The following is a 19,655-nucleotide window of genomic DNA, read 5'->3' on the forward strand; positions in this document are numbered from 1 at the left end:
CATTATAAAAGTAGAACCTAGAAAGAACAGCTCACTAGCAGTTTTTTTAAAATATGCAGTTGAAATTGAAGATCCTGCTTTCCTTCTTTGTTTTTATCTCAACTTTTCATCTCTACTACCTAAAATACTAATTATACTATTCATTTGGTCTAAAATATAGTTCTGCTATTAGATGGGATATATGGGATTCTTTTTTGTCTGTTTCCTCTTTCTATTGTATGGTTATTTACAAAGATAACAGGAAAGAGGCATGTTTTATACGGCATTTATAATCTTACCCATAAGCTGCCTAACACTAATCTTTCACAAGTGGCAAGTTAACTATCTACTTCCATATCCAAGAGACTGTCACACAGAGGCTATCATCAAGTTCATTTTCTTTCCTCTTGATAACATTCCCCTCTCACTCCCATTGCCTGTCTACTTGCCTAACTGGTTAGAAGGATTATGTTAAACTCATACAAATAGTTCTCAAGCTGTCTTTGCTCTTTGAGTTTCTAGAATTACATGCACACTGAGTTATCATTCTTTCCAGCTGTTTCATTCTTTCCAACTCTGTAAGTTGCAATATTAACTTGTCCTATATTTTTATCATGTCTATGATGCCCCGAATCCAGCAGAAAAAAAAAATTCCAGACTTCTGTTTTGAAGGAAATGTATATGTCTTCCTTGAAAATCAGGACTAAAATGTGAAAGACGCAACTGCTGTTTCATGAAAGTGTTCTCTTGGTCACTAGGTGTTTCTCAGCAATCTGTGTTAGTTAATTCCTGTTTGTTGCGATTAATTTCTGTAAAAGTATTTGATATATTGCTTGGGAATGCTATATGAGCAATACACTCCTGGATTCTGGTGATTCCCTTGTGAAATACATTTACTATGGCAGTAATGGAATTTTGTACACACATATTTCTTGTTTTGGATCACATGGTTCTGCCGTGGACAGATTCATTCAGTACTTGTTGATTTGTTCTTGAATACAGGCTTGGTGAGATTAGGAGATGTGCCAAAGACAACAGAGGACGCGTTGGGAAAATGGATTTCAGGACATAGTCTTCTCATAGTACAGGCTGTAATTCTGTAAAAGACTTTCTGTAGAAATCCTGTATATGATGGTACATGATTACTAGGAATATATGAGTTAAGGGAAGTGTGCTTTCTATGTTGTCAACAAGTGGCACAGTTAGAAACACAACTTATTCATCCAGAGATATTCTTTAAAGGTGAGTGGTGCTCTTTAGTTTCATAAGCTTTTCCAGAGCAAATCTATGGCCCTCACAACGTCGCCTGAGATCTCAGCTGCAAATTACAAAATTTTCACCATATTTTGGAAAAACTTTGATTCTGTGGGAGTAGGTTTGTGATATTTTTTATGTAGTCATCTGTGTGTTGTCATTTTCGTGATGATTAATGATGTCTATAAAGGGTATGTGGATATAAGAGTACTCCAGACAAAGACTGATGAAAAGATGGTAGAAAACTATGAAGTCAATATTTTTAGGTGATGCAATCAAGGCTTTCTTCTGAATTATGCATGCCCTGATTCATCCAGAATGCTACATCTCAGGGTGCTATAAACAAGTGCCTTCAAAGGACACTTTGAGCTTTATCCCAGAGCATCAAGACTCTTTGGGACATGCTCGTGTCTTAATCATTCAGGTGCTCTCAATGGAATCAATAGTACAGTTCAGAAAAGCTAGCAGTTGCTTTTGCAATCCTCTGTTGGAACTGGCCCTAGGCACCCAGCCACTTGCAAAAATCACTGTAAAGCTGAGTTTCCTTGTTCTTTTTACCAACCTCTCGCTTCAAATACTTTTTAGGTTCTTTTGTTGTACTCAAATTTTTAACAAGATCATCCAGAGCCCAACTCTCCCACAATGAAGTGAGCAAACTTTTCCAGGTAAGAGCACAGCAGTTTAATACAGCATTTAGAATATGGGTCACAATTCCTTTTCTGATCTGTGAAAGAAGCATTCATAAGCTCTTGGCATTTAGAGAAACAATCTTTTCTCTTTCTTTCCTTTTCTTTTATTTTTTTTTTTTGTGTTCATTTGAACTTTATTCCCCCCCCCAGCTTTCAACTTCTGTAAGAAAAAACCTTGGAAGAAAATTAAAACTTCTTTTTTAAAAACACCACAATTTGTTGATATTTTCAAGCTTTTCAATATAACTGCATTCACAAGTTGAATGTGTGTGCTGTTTAATATCAAACAATTGTTTTAGTGCCATTTCAAGTGCCTGGCTGCGTTCATGCCTGCTAATTAAATGTTTTGTAAAAAAAATAGAGCCTAAATTGTGCAAAACTTCATCTACATCTGCTTCTCCTATGAAAAGATGTCCTTGGAACAACTCCAGTATGTTAAATAGAAAGCCATTTATTACAAATAAGACAGTCATTTACCTGTAGGCTTTAGCATGAGTTACTGTGTGTTAAATTCACCATTTACTTGCTATTGATGGTCAATAATGCAAGTATCTCTGTGGGATAAAAAGAAAGTGTTATTTTAACCCTATTCAGATGTGTTTTGGTGTTCTGGTGTTTTGGTGTTTGGTGATAACCAAATATTTCTGCCCCATCTCCAAAGACTTCAGGGTGGAATAAAGAAGTCATCATGTTTCCTGCTCACATTCAGCACAGAGGGTCATTACAGGCTACAGTGGCAACACCTGCAGGCTCCTTCAGGACAGGGCGCTCTCTTTCATGTGCAGCAGCATCGATATGAAGCCTCTGAGGGAGATGGTGAGACAACAGTCTGTTACAGTAGGCAGAAAACGCACGCATTCACATGTTACCACTTTTATATTGTGTATTAACCACACCATTCTGCAGCTTTCTCCATACCTTGCATGTAATTGAAAAGCAAGGGGTATAAATATAAGCAAGATGGAGCTGACAGTGCTAAGAACAGAAAAACACTAGGGAGAGCCTGTCTTGTCTGGACCATCCATCACAACAGTGTGATGCATCCACTAGGAAACTGGTGAGTTTTTGGACTCCTCAAGGCTACGAAAAGCCAAACTGTGATCCACTCAAACATTGCCTCCTAGACTGACCGTTGCACGCTCTTAAGAAAGAATATCTTCCTCAGGCTAAGACCCACCATAAGACCAAACTGAGCCTCACACATATAGCTTCTTCCTTCACAAAAAACCTTTTCTGTATATTTCCTAACTAGTGAAACTTCCAGTTAAGAGCATGAAGCTTGTAGTGCAAGAGAAAGAACTCCTAGAACTCAGCACTGAAAAGACAAGAATAATACTTAAGTTTCTTTGGCTTTCTTCATTAGCTTTGTCTCATTAAGGTTCTTCCGAAAAATATATACGTATGTGCTCCTTAACGAAAATGGCCACAAGTCCTTTAAGGTAAACAAATTTTTCTGCAAGGAGACTACAGAGGGGCTAAAAGAAAGCAACAAAGAGTCATTTTTTTCTATTTTTAGGAAGTAGAGCTTAAGGAGTCACCGAATAGATAAAATGCTCTGTAATATACCTGGAGATGTCATACAAGTGTGAGATTTATCCAGAATGATTTTCCTGTCCCTGTTTTGACCCATGGAATTTCTCCAGTCAAATTTCTTGGTGCTTTCATAGCAAAGCACAATCACAGCAGGCATGCAAAAGCTGGTACCACATATTGCAATATCCTGTTAATCTTCCTGTAGATAATGATTAAGAAAACTTACAGAAACTGATGAATGTTTTTGTGACATAAGCTGGAATCAGTCTTCTCTAAAGTGGGTGCAAAAAAACTGAGATGAAATGCAGTATGATTTCCCTTGAACACATAAAAATCTTTGTCCACAGTTAGAAAATCACCATAACACAACACATCTAGCAGTACTCAGTGAAGATAGTTGTCAAATTTTCTCAAAATAAAGTAAAAAATGTAACTCATCTTGGCATAAATACTCTTTAAGTTTGAACCACTACAATGGGATTGCTTCAAAAGCTTCTAAAACATTGCCAGATCTTTTCAAGAATGGGCAGGAGGCAATTGGATTTACGCTGAATTTTGCAACCAAGTAAATGAAAATGTTAAGGGTATTTTCCAATTGAAGTTGAGTGGCATTTTTGATGTCACAAGTTCAGTCATAGCAAAGCATTGTTACCTCAAATAATTATCTTCACACATTTATCAACATAATAGAAGTAGTTCATTTGGAAGGAGAAAATTCTGCTACTTGCTAGGTAAATACACGTTATCACTAGGAATCAATTACATCTTATAAATCCCCTGATCGTATCATAGTCCACTTTCTTAAGCAAAAACTGAATAAAACATGAGGATTGCTGAACACAGGAGAGATTTTTAATTAAGTATGAAGTAGGATTGTTAAAGATTTAGTGATTCTTATTATAATATCTGATACAACAGGCCTGTTTGCCCATATGTTTTGATGAAATGGTTTTTAGCTCTAACCTGAACAAAGATGATTTCATTAGCAGCAGAACAAGCAACCCAGTACCATCAGCTGATGTACTTCCATACCTTACAAAATTGATTCCACATAAAATGCCTTTGCCAAGTACATGTCAGACCCTTGCACTAACTTGTGTTTCCTCGCTGAACCCACTTTGGAGCTAAAAGGAGCTGTCCGAAGCGGGGACTGTTTTTGCAGCAAAATGTAAATGTGGACCCATGGTTACAAGGAACCACCATTCCACTCACGTGGTTACTCGTTTAACTTTCCCTCTAATGTTAGCTCATTTTAGCTGCTGGAAAGACTCAGCTCCAGACTGAGAGACGTACATGGAGGTATGAGCACGTGGGTATGTACTTATGGCTGGTTCTCACTACCGTCAGCAGAGGTTTAGGCAAAGCAGTCAGGGAAGACCAGAGTGTGACTTGGCTCCCCTGGGGTAGACACCTCTGCATGGGCAGTTTGCCTCTGCTGATGGAAAGTGGGATGACAGGAGACATGCAGAAGGCATCATAAAGAAGTTTAGGGAATAAGAATGAAAGTAAAAATGATGTGGGGGAAATGAGAGCATTGCGATGTTCAGAGAAAGGAAGAGCATACAAATCCATGGGGAACCAGACTCTTACCCATCATGCTGCCACAAAACGTTTCATTCCACCTTTCAGACCACAGTGTTTCAGATCTGGGACTAGATTTAATCTTTTGGAAAAATGCCTTGAAACAGAAGTTCAAAATCTATAAATCCATACCTGTATGAAGACAGTTCAGGACCCAAAAACAGATATTCGGTATTATAACGTCCAGAATGTATTGCTGCTTATGCAACTGAAATTCCACTTTCTTGCACCTACTCATTTCTGGCCAGCCATAACACAAGAAATCTGCGCTGGCAAAGCACAGACCTATCACTGTCCGGACTGCTTACTGTTCAAAAAGCACACAGCCCAAAACAAAGATTATTTAAGTCAAAGGGTAATTTTCAGAGCCCAAATCCCATGAAATTTTCAAGAGGACCACAGAAGAGCCAAGTCCAGCTTCAGAATTATTCACTCACCAATGCTCCTAATTAAAAACATGAGTTATTTAAAATTTTGAAAAAAATAACACTGCAGCAAGACCTTTTTTTCCCTCTTGCTGCCTTCTTGGGAACATTTCTGCCAAAACAGAATCAAAACTGTGACAGGCACTGAAGCCTGAAAAACGTCTGTCCAGTTCCCTATTTTTTGAAGGAGAATACAGGGCATTCTTGACAGCGATGTTTCTTCCAGGTCTACGTGTAGTAAATTCTGCAGCCACTTCATCTCAGTTGCCGTTAGATTCCTGACAGGCCAACAGATGCAGGTGTCTTTTTTGTACCAGTCATCTGCTGTACCTATAATATCATGCCATCACGGAAGTGATAGTAAAGCTATGGGTAAAGAATATAAAATTGCTGCAGAAGACTGTTATTCAGGTTCAATCAGCGGAGGATCTTCCACCTTGGGACTGCATATCCAGGCTGCTGTCAAGCACCAGCTCTCATGTCTCCACAAGGTTTACATCCATCATTTTCCTTCTGTCCCAGTAATTACAGACTTGGTGCAGTCCATGACTGTATCATCTATAGCAACCACCTCTTCCCTACATTTTCTGTCTCTAGCAATACTCCTCTGGTCCAAACAAAATACCAAGGCCAAAAGTATCATCCTCTCCTGTCAATTAACTGACACACTTCTATGAGAAAGGTGACTGTGCTGTTACACAGATAGTAATCTTTTTCCTTCTGTCTAAAACCCAAAAGTATATTTCATTCCGATTACAAATTCTGCTGTGGCTTGGAGTTAATAATCGTAACAACTGAGACACCAAGAGTAGTCCTGCACCTTTTCCTTCTAGAATTTTATGTATACTTACCCAAAAGACGGTACAGCATCAAATCTCCAGTGGAGCCCAAAGTAATGGGAAAAACAACGTGCGTCACTTTATGTTCTCTGCATGTTTTCTATTGTATTACTCTTAAATCACAGCAGTTACAGGTAATTAATAATTGCTAGTTTCTATTAACATTCAGAAACAACATCAGGAACAGCTCCTTTTTAACAATGGCACATTTCAACTAGCTTGCCCAGGATTCTTGTTTCTGTGGCCTGGGCTTGACAGACTAAGAATTCACCCAGCTGGTTTTCAAACTAACACTTTCAATAGTCTGGGGTAGGGCTGTGTGACTTCTCATAAAAACAGCTGCCTCTGTCTCCCCAACCAGCCAGGAATAAGCTGAAGAGAACAAAACCTTGAATGAAAACACCTCGACTTTTCATGCAAGGACAAAAGATAGTCATTATGCATACCAGGAAGGTTCTTTTATAGCTGGTAATTACATATAAATTGGAGAGTTATAATAAAAAAAAATAATTTCTCTCTTCATTTACCTAAAATGTGATTTCTACAGCCATTATATAATTACTGGTATTTTTCAGTAACATTATTAAGAACAAATGAGCTAGTGTTTCTGAAATAATCATAAAGATGCAAATACTGAAAGTTCCTTATTAGAACTGGTTGTTCAGCATGAAGCAAGTGGCAGGAAAAAAAATCTTCTCTTGAAAACCGCAAACTGAACTTTTTTCAGTGTTGAAAAAGGATCAATTTCTATCTTTCTACTATCAAGAAATAAATTATCCCTATTACCTCTGACACGTTATTTCAAGCTCTCAATTTTTCTCAGTTTCTCATTTGTTCAGAAAATGTCTACTGACTACTGACCTCCAGCAGCAAGCCTAAAATGAGATGTAGAAAGATCACAAAAACTCCTAGAAGAACCAGAACAGCTCCCTGCTGTCACTACTCTTCTTTTCCAGAAAATGTCAGTCCACTGTGAAATAAATGTTATTCATGACACTTAGTCAAGCATTCATTCACATGTGCAAACCTGAAATGTTTGAGTGTAAGCAATGTCTTAGTGAAAGAATATGAACATGAAGAATCACCATCTCTTAGGAGATATTTATATCTCCCTGAACTACAGCCTAGGTAGCTTTTAGACAGCTAAGTTAGATTATATAGCTCACCATGGTGAGCAACTTCTAATGTCTTGGAGGCTGAAAATGCATACTAAATATTATTAATATAGAGGAACAAAAGGAGTGATACAGAGAACAAAGAGCAGAGAAAGACTTCTCTGTATTTTGAGGGAGAAGGAGAACTGGAATCAGATGCATGAATACCATCACGTCATCACCCAGTCCACCAGAAACTTCATTTATCTGAAGGGAACAATCAGAAAGCACAAGAAATGCAGAAGAAAATTTCCAGTCCTCCAGGACGTTTTCTATTGGCAGAAGGTGAAACAACTCACATCTCCACGATAGCCCTGGGGCTCTGGTGTCAGCATTTCCAGCAGATTCTTGCTGCCCTGAGCTACTCTGGGCCGCAACAGCAGCAGAAGGCTCCAAAGAAAAAAATAACATAACTCAAAATGTAGGAGAGCAGACAGAAACCCATTGCGTGGGCCCAATGGCAGTCCATCAGACTCACAGCTCCTTTCCCCCAGCCCACGCTCTGCCCACCAGAAGCTTCTGCCTGCTGAGGGGTCCCTCCCAGGGGTGGAAACTACAGGAAGCTCTAGCAGGAAGCTGAAGCAGGAAGCTACAGGTTAGATCTGAGCTGATGACAAGAAATGAAGGCTTCACTACTGGGGTGAGGGGGTGAGCAAGATACCTAATTTTCAAGACAAGGCCTTTTTTGTTTTTAAAAGTTTGCATTTTTAAAGAATGCAGGGTGAGGTTTTTTATTATAGCAAATAAGTTTTTTTGACATATTATAATTCTTCCGACTCCTTGCAAATTTCACATCCCCACTTACTCCACTGACGATGGGAAGAGGCTCTGTCCTTAGCTGACCCAGACTATTGTCTGAGAGTGGCTTCTTCCTGCCTAGTTGTCAAACATCCTGATTTAGCACAATTTTGTTACCCTGCCCTTTCTTTTGTGATTATATGTAGTGTTTGAATACCTTCTGTGATACTATTGCTTATTTGTAATGTCACCAAAACCTTGGAGTAAAATTACGTACATCCTAGTGACATATCAGAATAGTTTTAATCTCATATTTTAAAACTCATAATAGCAGCTTAAATTTGCCTGTGACTACATCCCCAGTATTTGCTGTAGTGCACAGAAGTCAGTCCTGTGAATTGTCAGTCTGTTAGTAAGAAAAAAATCACAACTCATTGCTCAAATTATATTATATGTATACTAAATATTACAATATCACATGAGTACCTGAAAAAGTATTCACAGGTTTGTATGGACCTCACAGGTTCTTCAGTAAGACCCTTTCACTGGGTAGACATCAAACACCACATTAATTTACCAATTAATGTCTTTTTCTTTGTTTGATCACAAAATGCATCTTATTTACATGTCTGGTTTTGCACTGAAGTATTTACTAGTCTTCTTTAGCTGGTATAAGCAATACCTGGCACTTGCTATTTGACACAAGTCACTTCTCAGTGAGTACAGGAGAGAGAGAGAGAGAGAGGGAAGTATTATGAAAGTGGAGCCTGGATACAATAAATAAGTCACAGGAAAAATGAAATATAAAAGGTGGCAAATCATAAACAAAAGAATGTGTGTGTGAATATGAAATATGGGGTTATGGCTGTCTTTGAAAAATGCTGATTCCTGCCCTGGAGCCTAACTGCCAGACTGCAGTTTTCCGATCAGTGTTCAGAGTGCAACTTTGCACGATCACTCCATTTCCTGTTTCAGTTTGTGCCCATTGCCTCATCTCCTGTCACTGGGCACCACTACAAAGAGCCTGGCTTTGCCTTCTTCACTCACTCCCATCAGGTTTATGTACACATTGATCAGATCCTCATGAGCCTTTGCTTCTCCAGGCTGAACAACCCCAGCTCTTTTAGCCTGTACTTGTATGCCAGATGCTCCAGTTTCTTAATCTTGGATTTACTGGACTCACTGCAGTAATTCCCCGTCTCTCTTGCACTGGGAGGCCCAGACCTGGACCCAGCACACCAGATGTGTCTCATCAGGGCTGAGTAAAGAAGAAGGATCACCTCCCTGCTGGTGATGCTCTGCCTAATCCAGCCCAGAAGACTGATGGCCATCTTTGCTGTGAGGGCACACTGCTGGATCATGTTCAACTTGTCCACCAGGACTCCCAAGTCACCTCCTGTGAAGCTGCTTTTCAGACAACTGGTCCCCAGCAGGTAGTGGTGCATGGAGTTATTCCTTCCCAGTGGCAGAACCTGGCATTTCATTTCCTTGAACTTCACGAGACTCCTCTCAAATGGTTTCTTGAGCCTGCCAAGATCCTTCTGAAGTGCAACACAACCATCTGGTCTATAATCACTCCTCCCAGTTACACCCAAACTTGCTGATGATGCAGTCTACCCCATCATTCAGGTAATTAATGAAGATGTTATTGATGAACATTATCGGCCCCAGTATTGACCCCTGGAGCACACTGCTAGTGACTGGCCTCCAGCTGGGCTTCAAGTTGCTGATCACAACCTTTTGAGACCGTCAGTTCAGAAGGTTTTCCTTTTATCTAGTTCATTCTTCATCAGTTTGTCAATGAGAGTGTTGTAGGAGATGGTGTCAGATGCCTTTCTAATATGAAGATAAACAAGACATTCTTTTCTCATTCTTTTAACTATGATCGGCCACAGCTCCACTGCATTTACCAAGTCTCCCAAGCCCTGAGCAACCTGGCCTGAACAACCCTGCATTGACCCTGTTGTGATCAGGACATTGGGCTGGATGGCCTCCTGAATGATCCCATGATTACTTATAGCAAAAACAGCTGAATTGTTCCCCATCAAGAACAGGACCCAAGGCTAGGGTCTTCCTTCTATGGAAAGGACCTGGGATGGGAGAGCCAGGGAACCACCATGAAGGATCAAGCTTGCTTCTCCTGTTGGACAGGAGAAGGACAGGAGTGATGAGGGCAGTGAATGCTGCTTCTGGGAGGGTTATTTCCCACATTCAGCACTAAGCTACTATGCCAGCCCAGCTTCCCACAGCCCAGCTTCCCACAGCCCAGCATCTGCTACACTGAGCACAGGAGCCCCTCATGTCAGCCTCAGAGCCTGCTGCTCTGGGTGAGCCCACCTCATAATTATGAGCTCTGGTTTACACCGCTCCTGTCTGACTACCAAAGAACATTTCCTGGTTGCAGGAGTGAAAGTAAAGCCAGAGGATTCAATCTAGAAGAAAAACAGCAGAAAGAGGTGAATAACAAGAAAAGAACAGCTGATCATGCAGACTTAGCAGTGTTCAAAAGGTGTTTTTTTCTAATATTTTTCTATTGTTTGCTCAGAGATGCTAGACTTTCAATAGTCTTCAATGCAGTGGAGGTAGAATGCAGTTATTAGATTGTGCTAAAGAAACTCAAAAAATATGAGATCCTCGAAAAGAGATACTTCTAAAAGACACAATTTTATTTTTAAAAAAATCTCAAACTGGTGATTTCTTTTTACTATTTAATACGCTTGAGATTGTTGAGTCAGGCATGCAGTATTGTAATGCCTGTGGCAACATTAACTCAAAATCCGCTTATAATAAGGATCAGAAACACAAAATTGAAAAAGTAACCATTAGATGATTCTCATCTAGATTTCTAAAGGTTGCAGAACCAGACTGTAAGCTTTAAAGGGAATATAAATAATGGTACAGGGAATTGAAAGGCAAAGGCAGGGAAAAGGTTACCCTGAGGAGCCTGTAGATTGCAAAACTAGGTATCTGGTGAACAAATTGAGACAGTACCTGACATTAAGGTGAAAGTCTGTGTAAACATGACTAAGTTGTGTTGAACACAGACAGATAAAACTGAGATAATGGAGAAGTCAAGAAATCCCTCCTTACTGTGGTAAGGTAAAATAAAATCTCAGAAAGATACCATTTGTAAGAGTTTGGGGAAATGGAGCACTTACTTGCAGGATGAAAGTACACCAGAAGTTAAATCCTGTTGGTCACTTCAATATTGTTATGAGGTTGTTAATTTGAGCTGTCCCTGTGAGCACATCCAGGGCTAAATCATCAGTCTCCATCCACACTGCATGGCACTTTTGGAGGCTCCCAGTCACATCCATACTGCCCCAAACACGTCCCACCTGTCCTGTGAGGTCTCACTGCACACTTGGCAAGCCTCCTTCTCCTGGGCCTTCCATAGTCGTTGCTGTACCATGTGAATGCCTCGCAGCCTTTATAACAGATATGTCATTACATTTTGTTATAAACCAGGGGCTAGGAAAGAGAACCATCGGAAACAGGACAGTTCAGTGGGTTATCAGCCTTTTCTGTGCTCTTCCCATGCTTTGAATTATTGGCACGATATACAGAGCAGCAAATATTTGCTCCGTAGGACCAGCTCATACCAATGCAGGAGGCTCCTGCAGGGTTGCAGCACACTGTCACATCTCATGGTGTTCATTTGTCATGTCCCTAGCATGTGTCCTCAAGCCTGGGCTCCCTGTCCTCAAAGGCAGCCCACGAGCCTGGCTCAGCATCAGTAGCTCTCGCTGTTACCCAGGGACATGGCCAAGGCTGGTGGGGAATCAGAGGCCTTCTCTGATTAGTGTATGTTTGGTTGAATCCTGAAGCTAAGGTCCTTTCCCAGGGCACTGATTCAAGACATAAGACACATGTCAACAAATAAGATGTATTTTATTTTTGTCAGAAACCTCTACTGTAGTCTGATCATAATTCCCAATCAAAGAGATCACAGGCAAAGAGCAGGCCCTCTTAACACCACCTTAATACCTCATGATGATCTAACTCATTTCATAGGAAGTGATCTGCCTCTCATTTCAAACACCCTGAAACAGCCACCTACAGAGTCAGAATTAATCCACTGAGCTGAGGGCAGGAGACTCGGGGAAAGACAGCAATGTCCAGAGACGTCTCTCAAAGGAGAGATCCCACAAAATCCAGATGTCTCCTTCTGAGCCATTAAAACTGAGGACTAACTGCCTAGGCAGCACAGAAAAAACTGTTACAACAACCTCAGTCAAGCTGCCCTCTTACACAAAAACCCTGAAAAAAATCACCTTCCTCAAACTTTTCCTAAGACCTTTGGGCTCTTTTTTCTAACTGAACCTACAAAGGAGAATGGGCATCACTTATGGGTAGGAGCAGGAATGGGTGTAAAGCAAAGCTGGGAGCTGCAGAGGAACAGAACTGAAAATTAATCATTCAAACGTAAAAATCTTCATTATTGTGCACACTTGGATCTTCCTCGGTAGGCTAATTTTGAAGGCATCTGAGAAAACCAGACTCAGAACAGAAAGGTGGTTATTGCAGTCGTGATTGTCGTGAAATTCTTGTTGGTATATAACAATTTTGTAGAAGCAGTGTTAAATTGTTTAAACAATGTTTAGAAATCTGGAGAGTCCAATATGGGTCCCTACTCAATCCTATCGAATGCCAGAGCAAAATGCTCAATGACATTAGTGTCATTGGACTTTCTGGAATGTTTTGCAATATACAATGTAGAAAGAGATCATCTGGCATGAAAACTGTGGTATAAAAAGTGGTTTTGGAAAGAGACAAAAGGGGGCAAGTGGAAGCTGACTTTGGTTAAGAAGGTCTATCTGTGTATTAGCAATACAAAGGACCCAAATGAATATATCCTGCTCCTCAGGACTTAAAACTTGACCTAGTAACTCAAGTGAGGACTACAACTGGCTTGGCTTCTTTGAAAGAGGTAACTCTACTGAAAAGCTACCTTAACTTAAACTCTACTAAAGAGTTGCGCAGTTAAGCATTTTTTATTTTACCAAATAGAATTGTTACTTACATATAGTTCATCCTCAGTATTTGGCCAAGGTCCATACAGAGCATGCAGAACTGGCACATTATTCTTGATGATTTCTTTCTTTTTACACTTTAACCTTCTCTACTAGGGAAAACAAGACCTCTGTGGTCCCATAAGGCTTTTATCTAGCAACTTGCGAAATTTAAAAAAAAAAGACTGCTAGAAAAGAAACTGGATGTGGGGAGTAGGAAAAGGGGGCAGCTTGAGCCGGGCAAGGCAGGCAAGAAATGGGCTAGAAGACTGAAAAAGACAGACAGATGGGAGCTAATTTGCACAAGCCCTTGAAGGAAAGAACAGGGGGCTTGAACTGTATGTGGAAAGCTAAAATACAAGAGATTTCTCCATAAACATTCACACTGAGGGAATGATATTTAAAAGCCTTAATAAGATATTAATTTGGGTTACATTTTAATTGTCTTTCTAAGAGAATGACTCAGGTGATCCAAGACTTAGGACTGTTCTTTACATTGTTTTCCCCATCTGCAGAGTCACTAAATAATTATGCCATTATTGTGATGGAGGCCTCACTTCTGAGGAATTTCAGCAACACCTGGATGTACTGACATTAACTGCAGTTCGGTGATTAAACTTCCTGTGGTTGCTTTAGTAACCTCTTTGATAGGATTAAACAATTCTGTCACTTTTTGCAAAACCTCGCTAGTTTTTACTTTACCAGACCACTAATTTAGTTCTTCATACTTACCAATGCACTGACCACCAGAAAACAGCACTGATCACAGGACATGCCTTCTGGGGTGATCTCTGAGAATGTCTTTGCAAATATATCCTACTTTTCCTCAGTGTTTGAGCAGGCTTTTTTCTCTGTTGACTAATTAGCACCTGATGAAGGATCCCAAAAGTATATTTCTCCATTCCAGAAAAGGCCTCTGGAAAGGCTGTGGTGACACTGCCACTTTCATCTTCTAGGTCTTGGATAAGGGAAATGAGCTATAAATTTGCGACTCTCTTGATCTATGCTTTCCAGGATCTAAGCTAACAGACTCTAACAAAGGTTCTTACCATCAAGGGACAAATCAGCCTATTTTGCAAACTATTGCATCTGGAATTTTCAAAAGAGCCCCAAAAGGTTACGCACCAAATGTCCGTTGTAATTCCTCAAGAGTCAGACACCGAGCTCCTTGACTTGGTTTCAGCCAACAAATTTAATTATGCTGAGATACAGATGAGGTGACTAGAGCTGACTGTACTCTAACAAAGTCTCATGCTGGATGTGGGCAGGAGAGCACGAGGGCAGGATAACAGTAGAAGCCACGCGGCATCCTATGCTTTGACAGTTGTGTATGGTCACTTCTGCAGCTTTTTTACCTCTAGCAACATTAGGTGCCAGGCTGCAAATAGGCACTTTAGATTAAGCCCAAAGACCTATTGAAAGGCAGTCTGAGTGAAGGTCTAAACATGCACCTTTCTGTGGATGCCCAAATACCTCTTTTTCATGGAAATGCATCATACAGCCAGCATATGGCTGACAAATTCACTCGAGAGTCCACTCTAGAAAGGGTCCTGTCACACCCCAAAAGGGTAGACAGGATTTGTAGGCAGCTGGAGTCTGGCTTGTCTTTTTAGTAGCATGGCCGTACCTGCCAAAGCTAAATCCAGCATTGTTAACACACACTGATCAGGAAAATTTCCTGACTGTAATTCTGTCACTCATTTCCTTGTTAGTTTTGGCATCTTTTGTAAGCACGATAGATAGAAGCAATTCTGAAAGTCTTGGAAGGGTGCAGAGGAGACATCAGGAAAAGCAAGCACACCACAGAAGACTGTGCCAGAACAAATGAGCTTATGAAGATCACTTTGCTATGTAGTCTATTTGAACATTGTACATGCCATGTCTTTCATCATATATTCTTTAGACTATAAATAAATCAAATTGACATATATTCACAATCTAGCACCATCTGCTGCGTAAAAGAGGAAGGCATTTTAAAAGCAAAAAAGGATCTGTTTCTTTTCTTACATGGTACATCTTAACCAGTGAAATGTATTCCTGTTTTTACAAATGTGTAACTTGACTTTAAATATAATGAGCATTTGAAAAGAACTGTTTGAGGAAACCCTTCTAACTATGGATTATCATTTACTATTAGTTTCTGCACCACATTAAAATTCATTTATTTCCAAAACACTACATTGAAAGCAAGAGGCAGGAAGGTCTCATTTGAAGTGTGGTGAATCAGACCTTTGTGGAAGACAGGTATATAATCAGAGATAAGGATTATGTTTTATAGATAAAATCTTTTAATTTAAGCTAACCATTGGATTTAATAACTGAGACAAATAATTCTCTGCATCATCATATAGTGTTTTAAATTACTAATTATATTTTTCAACCATTTTATATATACCCTTACAAGAGATCTTTTTTTTTTCATTAGCTATGACAAAAGCATGAAATACTATTCCCAACAGATTTCATTCAGGAACGAAAGTTCTTTCCTATTTATTACTCAATTTAAAAATAAATATATATATATTCCTGAACTTCTAAGTGTCTCTATCTCTTCTTAAAGTTTTGGGAAGATTGTGGCAAAGCATAGAGGCATATTCTAAAATTAATAGACGCTGCCTCAGAAAATTAATCTTAAGCAACTTTGTTGCTCCATGTGACACTAAAATTATCTCATTCAGGAACTTAAAACTCCTTCATTTCTTCAATAGCTAAGCTGCCTCATTTGACTTTAACACACAGTCTGTTACAGAACCACTGAAACCATTTAATATAACAAACTTGTTTACAGTTTCTGAAGTTTCTCCCACTAAAGCATTGAAAAAATTATTTTGCTTCCTTCCTCTGCTTTGCCCAAAAGGCATTTTTCTTAGCAAGCTGGCTGTCAGCAACACAAAACAAAGGGAAACAGAAAGGAAAAAAAGGAAAATAGCCCACAAAATTTAAGAGTAGTGATGCACTGATTTCTGGCCTGTGGAAAGCTGAAGTAGTTTTCCTTATGGGCACTGACCCAAAGACAGCTATCACTGTGGGCCACGGGGTGCTGCACACCCCAACCAGAATCCTGCCTGAACTCAGACCAAAGGCTGAAGATGGTCCCCAGAGTCCTTTGTTTCAACCAAAAAAAAAATGTCTATTTTGCTTATTTCTACAAGGAGGGGCTCCCTCAACGCATAAAGAGCACAAACCATAAGCCAACCGTCAGCTGCATAGCTATTGGGACACCATTTTAAGTTGCTGCTTAGCTGCAAATGTGCATTCTCAACAGGATGCTTTAGCCCTGTGCTGTGACTAGCAAAATCCTTGGTGAAGCACCTCTGAAAACCCCAGAGTATCCAGCCTCTTTGATTTTTCAATAAATGTACTAAAAAAAATACACTGTCTTCTTTTTTGATCATTTCTTTTGGTGAGCTACTGCATAGAGTACTGGAAAATTGAAAAATGGAAGTTCTACACAGACACATGGGACTCAGAGCTGAAATGTATATTTGGCACTCCAGTTTTCTCAATAGAGATTAAAAAAAATCACTCATGCTATAAGAACCAGTCATATGCTCCAATGGTGAAGACAGGCTCCAGCAGCTCTGACTCACCAGCAGGTTTCACAAACCACAAAGCAGTCACCACTGCCCATTCTTCCTCATGTTTTCCCCATGCAACTGTTTATTCCTCTGAAACGAGGCTAAAGTGATGCAAACAGCAAAAAAAAAAAAAAAAAAAAAAAAAGCTATGAATTATTCCTTAGAACTCTGAGCCTTACTTTACTGATGTTCTTTTTCTAAATCACGTTTTCTCCATTTCAGATTGGGGCTTCAAATCACCTGGTGCCAAATGACTCTCCTCAAGAGCAAGCAGTCTACAATTTCTAAAAGAAGAATATAAATGCAAGCCTTGAAATGGGATAATACATTCCAAAGCAGAACAGATAAAAAATTTTGAAACATTAAACATCAAAAAACCACACCCAGCTGCAAGTCTACAGAAAAGCCTTGCGAACTTCGGTCATAGTTTTCCATAATATTTCAGAATATCAGCTCTAAACATAGCTGAATACACACCTCAGATCTAGTGATCCACTTCTTCAGCTACGTTTTGGTTTTTTTTAGTTGCTTAGAAACTTCTTTCTCCTGTTTCTTGTAAAATACAAGTTTATAACATCCGACATGCTGTAGGGAATCATTCCTCATTGGATTGACTTTGAATATACCTGAAAGCATTTTGTTGCTCCTAGATTTTATCTGCTATGGTCCAATGAACTCCAGTGAGCTTAAGCCCGACCTTGGCATGCTGCTCTTTACCTTCAGGTGATAATTCAGAAAGTAACTGCTTACAGTCAAGTTTTAAATCATTCTTTTCAGACAGTTTTGAGGAAAACAAAAAGATCAGAAACAATCCTTGACTTTCACCATTCTGTGACCTGAAGTCAAGTGCAGTTAGATTTTCTCCCATCCCCGTGTCCCCTTGTCACATTGGAAGTTTGAATCCAAGGCTTGCTCCTCACTTCATCAGGTGCAGGTCTGGGGAGTCTTTTCTTTTTTTTCTTTTTTGTTTTTTATAGAAAGCTCAACTTACAAATACAGCCACTCTTTCAAAGTGCACTTCCAAGCACACAACTTATAGTGAAAATAGAAAAATAGTCTCCTAGAAATATTTTCAGCCTGAATGCACAGAAATAAATTCATAGGCTTTTCTGAATCAATAAATCATTTCTTTGCCACATCAGAGTTGTGGACTGAGAAAAGGACCCTTAAGAACATGCATGTTTTCATACCTGTAGCAGACGTTTCTGATCAGATCACATCTGTGCATGGGTGAATTTAAAATATGAGCTTAATGCAAAAATCTTTGAAACTATATTCCTTTAAGAATATAGAGACATTGCCTTGCTCAGAAGTGATCAAATCCTGCCTGAGTCTTGTACTAGCACCCAGTCCAAAACCCAAACTCATTTGTATTACAGCAGACTGCATCCATCTTACCTATATGTCAGAGAGCTTGGCAAAGATCAGTCCCAGTAGCTTCACTGGGAAGAGCAGGTATTCAACACCTTTGCAGAATCAGGTAATTTGATGGGTTCTTTAAACCTGTCAACTCAGGTCTTGTGTTTAAACCCACTCAGTGAGTTTAGAGGAGTAAGACCTAGATCCCTGGTCTGTAAGACCCTGCCTACAGCTTGGTCATTCACTAGTTTAGTCTAGTCTCTAATAATGTATTCTTCTTTGCTTTTGACTTCCAGCAAGCAAATAGTCTTATTCTTCACTCACAAAATGCAGTTATTCATTATTCTCTGTTCAACTTTACTCAAAAAAACGGAGTTCTCCCATAGAAAATAAAATAGCAAAATCTTGTCTCTATGGCCCTTGAGCAAACAAACCTCTCAACGAGTAATAGTTAACGGACATAATTTTTCTTCAGCCTCACCACCATTCTTTCTGCCTATGCTTTCCACTTCACATGGATCAAAACAGTATGCTTTTCTCATCTAGAAAGCTTTTTTTTCCCGTAAATGTGGTTAAATATTTTCTCCATATGGTAAAATGCAGAGGACTCACTGGCTTTATGGCAGCCATCAATAATTACAAATTCAGAAACTAAATCTGGTGGTTGTTCTTTTTTGGTTTTTTCCAAGTTGTGAATGGTAGTCACTACGGCGGCCAGCCATCAGCGATGGTAGACCTAGAGATGCTCAGAACGCAAAATCCAGAGCATACTGTGCCAAGGCCGGGCTTGCGATCAGCTCAGCGCCTAACCTACGACCCTCAGGTTTATCCATCTCCTTTCAGACCCAAACTTAAGGACCCCGCGAGCTGCAGCCCACCAGGCCACAGGCGAACCCGCCGCGCCCACGGGAGGACGGTCCCGGGCCCCCCCGCCCCGCACCGCCCGCCGCTCCCCGCAGCCCCCCGCACCGCCCCGGCCCCGCCGGCGACCCGGGGCGGCGGCGCGGGTCTCGGGCTGGCCAATAGGGGCGGGGGCCGCCCGAGAGCTCAGCCAATCAGCGTCCGCGCCGGCGGCCCGGGCCCCTGCTGCGGGAGGGCGCGGGGGAGGCCGGCGGCGACGGGGCCCCCGCCCCGGGACCCGCCTCCGCCCCGGGACCCCCCGCCCGTCCGGGCCCCGGCCGCGAGGGGGGTCCCGGACGGGCGGGGGAAGGGCGAGCCCTGCGCGGTGCCGGGGCCGTGCCGGAGCCCCGGCGCGGCGGCTGCTGCTCCTGCTCCGCGCCTGCTTCTTGCCCGAGCTGCTGCAGCCCGGCCTTCCGCCGCTGCCCAGGTCAGGGACGTTTCGGGAGAACGTTGTCGCCTCGTCCCTGGCCCAAGCTGGAGAATAAAACAAATTAAAACCAAATTGAATAAAATAAAACCAAACTGAATAAATAAAGTAAAATAAAGTAAAGTAAAAGGAAGTAAAATAATTAGAATAGAATAGAATAGAATAGAATAGAATAGAATAGAATAGA

Source organism: Phalacrocorax carbo, chromosome 3 (assembly GCF_963921805.1).
Source record: "Phalacrocorax carbo chromosome 3, bPhaCar2.1, whole genome shotgun sequence".
Taxonomy (NCBI): Eukaryota; Metazoa; Chordata; class Aves; order Suliformes; family Phalacrocoracidae; genus Phalacrocorax; species Phalacrocorax carbo.